This window comes from Mytilus californianus, unplaced genomic scaffold (genome assembly GCF_021869535.1).
Source record: "Mytilus californianus isolate M0D057914Y unplaced genomic scaffold, xbMytCali1.0.p SCAF_48, whole genome shotgun sequence".
Lineage (NCBI taxonomy): Eukaryota > Metazoa > Mollusca > Bivalvia > Mytilida > Mytilidae > Mytilus > Mytilus californianus.
In genome coordinates, this window is record NW_026262699.1 from 985,805 (window position 1) to 992,522 (window position 6,718).

At 33.5% G+C, this 6,718-nt stretch overlaps 1 long non-coding RNA gene across 1 annotated transcript; it reads right to left on the reverse strand.

Moving 5' to 3' along the window:
* Positions 1 to 2,363: 2,363 nt before the first annotated feature.
* LOC127700086 (uncharacterized) lies at positions 2,364 to 3,655 on the reverse strand. Its single transcript, XR_007981424.1, has 2 exons — positions 3,553 to 3,655; positions 2,364 to 3,004 (listed from the first exon to the last, which is right to left on the reverse strand). It is a non-coding gene; the product is annotated as an uncharacterized LOC127700086 (long non-coding RNA).
* Positions 3,656 to 6,718: the final 3,063 nt, after the last annotated feature.

The following is a 6,718-nucleotide window of genomic DNA, read 5'->3' on the forward strand; positions in this document are numbered from 1 at the left end:
GCCTTGTACTCGAAAATTGTTAGCTCTCCTTTTTTTCTTCACTGACATTTCCTTGAAAATCTACCATTCTGGAGTCTAGTTCTGTCATACAGGTCTGAAGCATATCTGAAAATTGTAATGATTGTAATTGAAAGTTTATGTTTAATTGAGTTAAAAAAAATAGAAAAAAAAGTTTATCAAGCCTACATGTATGCCCGGAGGAAAGAATCCTAATGTAAGCCGTCTTTCCCGTTTGTCAAGTTTTATGCCCGTCGGAAAGAATCCTAATTTTAGCGGACACAAATTATTCTAAGTTGTCATATAAGTGAAAACCCCTCAAAAAACTTATTTTATTTAATTTATCGAAATATCACTCGTTCTTCCCGTAAAAAACTTTTTTTTCATTGACTCGGTCCTTTCGGGTTTTTTTTCGTTTAGCTTTTCAATAATTAAAAAAAAAATCGATTGTCTTTCCCCAAAAAAACTTTCCCGTTGGTTCCGAAACTAGAAAGCCCTGAACACTGCGTATTTTTTTTCTTTCCATCCACTCAGTAAAGAAAAAAAAACCTTTGAATAAAATCTTTTAAAATCTGGACCTGTTTGTTTGCTTCACAAATTCTTTCATCAGATCCAGTGAAAATAGCAGATAAAAATACAGAACAGGAGGTGAATCTCTAGCTGGCATCCTGATTGGTCCAAATGCACCTCCGTGAAATGGCGTGTCCCGCTCTGCCTCTGGTGGAAACACACGGAACCAAGTTGGCTGATCTCCCGGGGCAGCCATTTTTGGCAGCGTCGCTTATCGTAGTTTTGGCTGTGACGTCACATTCTTTGTGACGTTAAACCAAATTCAAAAATTGGGCTGGGCCGATCTTTGGCACGCAAAGGAAGCATAACAAGATCGGCCAAATCGGCCCTATGGCACATTGGAGGTTAAATTTCCTCCTTGACCCTTATATGAATAATTGTAAATCCATCGATACCCTACGTGTACATATCTACAACATTTTAAAAGTTTGTGATATGTAAATGTGACCTGCAGTCACCTATCATTTTGCCAGTAAGGTTTTTAATGGTATTTTATATATTTCCAATAAACAGTAATTTTCAACGTAATACAAAGAGGATAACCAAAAGATAAAATATATGAAACCTTAAGTTAAAATTAAAGGACACAAAATACATATTATAGAGACTGACAGAATTTATAATGTTTAGCATCAACTGAGTCACGTTGCATATGTAATAACATCGTCGATTTTAATCTATTTTTTTTACTGGAATCAATATTACTTGTAAATTACAGGCTATTCTATTTAATTTGATAATCAAGAAAGACTGCACTTCAATGGCAAATAAATGCTCAATTACAATGTTTCCCTTTAGGTATTTAGATCTAACTTTTTGGTTGGGACTACATTAACTTGCGTAGACAATATTCGTAGTGCTACGGTTTTGACGTTGGGTGACTGGCAGTAACCCTTCACATAAGTTGTTATCCTCGTGCCATTGAAACGTTAGTAATGCATATTTGAAAAAAAAAAATTATACCTATATGGTCCAAAAACTCATATGGTCCGGTCCGTTAATAACCGAACGAGTATATACTTATATGGTCTGACCATACGCGTATTGTCGGACCACATGAGTATACGCATATGGTCATGACCATACGCGTATAACAGTCTCCGGGACAAGTTTGCACTTCCGCTGAGTGCAAAAGTTGTCACCTTAATTTTTGGAGTTAAGTCAAAATGAAGTTGATAACTTGGTTGGTATTGGTTCCCTGATATTTGTCCTAAAAAATTTTGGCTCTAGCACCACTGTTGAAAAAGTTATGCCCCTTTTTTCAACAATTTCCTCAGAGGAAAAGTAGTTTTCCTCAAGGGAAATCAAATTTCCCTGAAGGAAAAAGATTTTTCCTTAAGGGAAATTGTATTTTCCTCAAGGGAAAAAGATTTCCCTTAGGGAATTTGCTGCATTAATATTTCCTTTGAGGAAATTCTATTTCCTGTGAGGAAATTTGCGGCTTCAAATTTTCCTTTGAGGAAATTCTATTTCCTCTGAGGAAATTTGAGGCTTCAAATTTTCCTCTGAGGAAATACTTTTTCCTGTGAGGAAATTTGCGACTTCAAATTTTCCTTTGAGGAAATACTTTTTCCTGTGAGGAAATTTTGTCAACAGCAATTTCCTGTGAGGAAATTTTTGACAAACACTTTTCCTTGAGGGAAAATTCAAGACCACAAATTTCCTCTAAGGAAAACATTGTTCTCCAAATTTCCTCTATGGAAATTTCTCTTATTCAATTTTCCTCTATGAAAATTTCATAACAGTAAAAACAGTCTGAATATAATTTTTCCTGAGACTGAATAATTGATACAAAAGATAATTAAAACTTTAATAAAATGTTCACTGATGAGTAACATGACATACAAAAACAATAGGCTAGCTGTTTGAGACAATACAATAATAAGCAAAACGCTATGAATATTTTACTATTTGTGATGTTATTAATATTGTGCTCATATTTGCGGATTAAATAAAATAACCACTTTTCATGTTAATTTAACTTTTCTGTTGCGTACAATTATTCAATCCCCTACAAAACAGTTCAGTGCATAAATAATTCCATCCACCAGACATCTTCCTTCAATTGGTAGAGAATACATTTTTGCAATTTGTTCTTCAAACATCTTCCTCTATATAGTTGATATGACAGAGCTATGTACATGAATGGATAAAGCAGGTGTTTATTTCGACAAAAAAATACTATTTTTTCTACATTTCTCCCTAATCCTTCAGTGTAGGTTGTTGCAATTACACAATTGTGTTCTTGTGCATCTATGATTGTACTCCATTTTGTTTACAGCCATTTTGTAGAAATTTCCTATTTTCTTTTTCCAGATAAGCACACATTTCATTTCACATTAATCCAATTAGCACACAATGTAGAAAAGTATTAACCTTAAGTTTCCTCTTCTGTATTGATCTGTTGATGATCATGAAAACCAAGAAGTCTCTGCACCTATAAATACACAAAATATAAATTGAGAAAATAACAGCAATATGAAATAAGCTTATTTTATCATGCTTAATATGAACATTTTGAGAAACTTAAATTTGATATTCCTACTAATCATGATTATGAGTTCTGTTATTTCAGTGCTTTGTGTCCACGACTTAATATCAGTCGTTTTAGTGCCTTGCAGTGATAATGAGTTGAGCCACTTGCAACAGTTTTTAGTTTACAGTTTGTTCATATGTTGTGCTATTTGAACCACTGTCCTAGATTATGGTTAGGTGGAGTGCTCACAGACATGATTTTTTTATTACTTGTTATTGGCTTTGAACTAATTTGGATTGTTTAAATCTTTTCATGTTGGGGTCTTTATTGGCTGACTTATAAGGTATGGGTTTTCTCATTATCGAAGGCCGTCATTGGTCTTTAATTGCTTGCATCCACTTCATTGAACTCTGGTGGATAGATAACTCATTTACCATACCACATCTTCTTATTTTTATAATGGTCATCATTCAAGGGCAATCACTTTTATTATATAGAAGTGGTCTTACCATTTAGGCCTTGTTGTCTTCTGTTTATCTTGTTTTGCCGATCATTTCTACTGTACAGTTGTAATTGTTTATATTTTTCTTTATCTTCAATATTTCTTGCCCTAAACTTAAAAAAGGTAAAAACTATAATTTAATGACAGTCACTATAACTATTATTATACATCAGTATGTGTTTTTCTATATACCATGATATAAAAAAGAATGAAATATTTGTGCTATTTCATTTCACAGACTATTTGCCAGTCAACAGTTTCAAAGACATAACCACGGTCAATAGTTTAACAAACAAACATTCCCGTACTTTTTCATCGTGTTCATACTAATTTTTCAATGGACAACAATGACGTGATTAACTATTCTTCTATGATTTGTGTGCTTGACAACATTAAACTCTGAAATATTGTTAACAGTATAATCTGTATGTGTCTGTCGTCAAAATTTCAAATTAATATATTACTTACAGAAGCAATTAAAACAAGAGGCTCACAAAATGAATGTGGTTTAGAACTTAAAAATTTCTAATTTACCTATTCAAACCGTATCATTATTATTTGCTTTTATATATAAATCAGAAATAACCAATTTAAAATGGAAAATTTTAAAGAAAACAAAAGGAAAAAAAGTAGAAAAAATCCCCCAAAATTTTTTGAACCCCCTTATGATTCATCACCCCCAAAATCAATCCCAGCCTTCCCTATGTGGTATGGTACCTTGCAGTACAATTTCAGAGAGATCCATACACTTGAACACAAAGTTATTGTCTGGAAACAAGAAAAATGCTTGTTTTTTGGCCCCAAATTCCTAAACGTTTAGGGCAATTACCCCCAAACTCAATCCCAGCTTTCCCCCTGTGATATGGAACCTTGTAGTACAATTTCATAAAGATCCATACACTAACACACAAGTTATAGTCCTAAAACTAGCAAAATGCTTGTTTTTTGCCCCTTTTTTGCCCCTAATTCCTAAAATTTTGAGGCAATTACCCACAAAATCAATCCCAGCCTTCCCTTTGTGGTATGGTACCTTGCAGTACAATTTCAGAGAGATCCATACACTTGAACACAAGTTATTGTCTGGAAACTAGAAAAATGCTTATTTTTGGCCCCTTATTCCTAAACATTTTGGGCAATTACCCCCAAAATCAATTCCAGCTTTCCCTTTGTGATATGGAACCTTGTAGTACAATTCAGAAAGATCCATACACTTACACACAAGTTATTGTCATGAAACTAGAAAAATGCTTGTTTTTTACCCCTTTTTTTTGGCCCCTAATTCCTAAAATTTTGAGGCAATTACCCCCAAAATCAATCCCAGCATTCCCTTTGTGATATGGAATCTTGTGGTACAATGTCAGAGAGATCCATACACTAACACACAAGTTATGTCCGGAAGTTACAAAAATGCTTATTTTTGGCCCCTTATTCCTTAACTGTTGGTACCATAACCCCCAAAATCAATCCCAACCTTCCTTTTGTGGTATTGAACCTTAAGGTAAAATTTCATCGAGATCCATTAACTTCAACTAAAGTTAGAGTGTGAAAACCAATGTGTCTTTGGACGACGATGACGCCGCCAACGTCAACGTCATACCAATATTTTGACCACAAAATAAAAACTGCAGTTTCCTTTAAATTACCAATCTAGTGGCAGCAACCCAACAATGGATTGTTAGATTCATCTGAAAATTTAATGGCTGATAGAACTTGACATAATGAACAATTTTACCTCACATAAGATTTGCTCTAAATGCTTTAGTGTTTGAGATATAATCCAAAAACTGCATTTTACCCCTATGTTCTATTTTTAGACATGGCAGCCATGTTTATTGATGAAACAGAAAATAAAACACAAGCTTTATTCTAAATACCCTAAGGATCATTCAGCCTCAGTTTGGTTGGAATTGGTTCAGTAGTTTCAGAGGAGAAGATTTTTTAAAGTTAGAAAACATGATAAACAAATTGTGTAAAATTGTCGTTAAAGTGCAATAACTCCTTAAGAGGTCCATTGACAATTTTGGTTATAGAAACTTATCTGTAGATCTTACTTTGCTGAACATTTTTGCTGTTTACAGTTTATCTTTATCATTAATAATATTAAAGATAATAACCAAAAACTGCAAATATTTCTTGAAATTACCAATTAAGTGACAGCAACCCAACAATCATGACAATGGGTTATTACATTCATCAGAAAATTTCAGGGCTGATAGAACTTTGAATACCTAATGAACAATTAACTCTGTGTCAGATTTGCTCTAAATGCTTTGGGTTTTGAGATAAAAGCCAAAAACTGCATTTACCCCTATGTTCATATTTAGCCATGACAACCATGTAACAAAACACAAACTTTATTGTAAATACCCTAAAGATCATTCAGCTTAAGTTTGGTAGGAATAAGTTCAGTAGAGGAGAAGATGTATGAAATAGTTTACACCCGACGGACGCCAATGGTTGACGAAAAACAACGACAGACGACGACGGACGCCAAGTGATGGCAAAATCGCACTGTTCCTTCGGAACGATGAGCAAAAAGGCAAATTTAAAAAATTGTGCTGGCTCTATCCAAAAGATATTTTAACAGTGTAGTGTACTACTTTTGGGACAGGACATATTAACATAATAGAAAAATCTATAAGCTATAACTCAAAATATGGACAATTTTATGTTTAAAGGGAAACTTCGCAAAAAAAATTAAAAATTGATATTATGTTGATTATGTATAAAAAACCACAAATTCATAAATATTAAAGTTTAATTCTGCTAGATAAGAGATCACCATCGATTTTAAATTTAGACTATCACTTCTCCGCGTGCGGCCATTTTGACATCATCCCTGAATAGAAACCACGATATATCTATAAACCACAAAGGACCAAAACAAGCAGTAACCTAACGTAGCCGTAATTGAGTGTCGATATCTTGTCAAGCGTACGGTTGTTTTACCCGACAAGGAAAGCCTAAACAGTTTCCCGGGTCACAAAAAAAGATTATAATAGACATGGTTGTGCATGCAACCTTTCCTAACTAACTTGATACGGAAAATATAATTATATATAATTTTTTTTGAATAGCTATTACTATGGTCTGTCGTTTTGAAACTGGTTTTTTTTACTAAGTTTTTGAAACAAGAAATGTTAATGGAAATTAGTTAAAAAGTTCAAAGTGAT